This window comes from Cupressus sempervirens, chromosome 4 (assembly GCF_028749045.1).
Source record: "Cupressus sempervirens isolate cs-2001-9-10 chromosome 4, ASM2874904v1, whole genome shotgun sequence".
NCBI lineage: Eukaryota > Viridiplantae > Streptophyta > Pinopsida > Cupressales > Cupressaceae > Cupressus > Cupressus sempervirens.
The window spans coordinates 795,193,441-795,195,201 of record NC_143121.1 but is presented as its reverse complement, the minus strand read 5'-3'; the positions used below and the strand labels follow the sequence as shown (position 1 = coordinate 795,195,201).

The following is a 1,761-nucleotide window of genomic DNA, read 5'->3' as shown; positions in this document are numbered from 1 at the left end:
TGGGCACAGTGCTACACCAAGTGGCATTTTGGATTGTGCAATTGAAGAAGAAGATGCATAGTATAATGACTTGCTTGGACTTGAACATATTGAAGGCTATCATCAGCTCTCATCAAAGACCAAGAACTACTTCTCTACAACACTCACTGAATGGGATGTTGATTTCTATGTTAAAGTTGATGATGACCTGACTGTCAATCTAGGTACATTATCATTAATCATGGTTTCATCTAAATAGTATATTTAATGTTATAATATTTTTATATAGTTCATGTGTTTGTTTTTTGGGTAGAACTTATTTGTTGCTTTCATTTGAGATGGGTAATTCTAGATAAAAAGCTAGTGCCATTTTATATGTTGTTTAAAGTTGATATCTATCTTGAAAATCTAACATTTTTTACATTTGTGTAATATTTTAATCTAAAGATAATTGAGAATTCATTGAGTCTTCAAGAACTAGGTAAAAGGTATTTGAAAAGGTGATAAGTTGGCCTTGTCCTTTGGAAAGTTTGGAAGTTTGCCAAGGAAAACTTAATTTTGACCTACTAGGATTTCTAGGCCTAAGTTAGGGATATTGATCCTTTGAAGCTATTGGGGCCTTGAAATTGCATAAATCCTAGTGGTTTATTCCTAGAAATGCTGAATCAAGTCTAAGTTTGAAGTCTTGAAACCTTTTTACTTGTTTTTCCTTAATTGGTTTGGTTGAGGGCAAGTGTCCCTAAAGCTATATTTTGATCCAAGTTTGCCAAGAGCCCTACAAAAAGGGAAGGACCTTAAGAGAGTGGAGTCCACTTGGATAAGTAAAGGTGATCATTGGGAAAAGGTTGGTAACCAAGACATCATCTTGAAGTGTGTTTGGGTACCCTTAGAGGTTTAAGAACCAATTGACAAAAGTAGGTTGTGTGCTCTACATCAATAAGGGTCATTAGACCTAGGTGTGATAGCTAGAGTGTAGGAAGTCACAATGTACTTGGAAGAGTCACTAACTGGCCTCAAAGTCAAGGCATAGCTTACCAAAGGGAAATGAGAAACTTAAGGGATTCGTCTCTAGCTTAGGGAAGGGTCCCTAGCATGGAATTGCTAAGGGATAGCCCACTTAAAAAGTTGGAAGTGTTGGAAAGTATTTTGCATGTAGTAGAAGTTTGAATTATATAGGTAGGGATAGGATGGAGCAAAGAACATATGAAGCAAGTGAATTGAACAATGCACATATTGTTTCATCTTAAATAATGAAGTATATTGAGATATGACTTTCTTTAAAAGGGTTCAAAGGTAGATTGAAGGTCATCATCAACATTTTTTTTTTTAACATAACCTTTCAATATGTTTCTTTTGATTATTGCTTGGTAAGAATTAAGTATAAATCTTGTTGGGATTAAAGATAGAGTAACTGAGAGGGGGGGGTGAATTAGTTACTAAAAAAAATTAATCCATAGATCCCTTAGAAGTCTTAAAGATCTAGTTACTACCGATACTCGGTAAAAAAATGTTGCAACTTGATAAATTAAACTATTACTTATCTTCAAGCATTCATGCATATAACTGAAAACAAAAATGAACACAAGAGATGCCAGATTTAACGTGGAAACCCAATATGGGAAAAACCACCAAGTAACTAGTCACCAATTTCTCACTCTTCTGAAGTGAGCCCTGTTAGGAGCCAACCCTATTAAAGGTTACAATACACACTATTAGGTGTGACCCTGTTAGAGGATTTAATCACCTTGTTAAGAGTGGCCTTGCTAGAGGTCTTTAGAACAA

General features: G+C 35.0%; 1 pseudogene; it reads left to right on the top strand.

Annotated features, from left to right (window-relative positions):
• LOC149563785 (putative beta-1,3-galactosyltransferase 3) overlaps nucleotides 1–238 on the top strand; it is a 69,765-nt pseudogene extending 69,527 nt beyond the window's left edge.
• The last annotated feature ends 1,523 nt before the right edge of the window (nucleotides 239–1,761 follow it).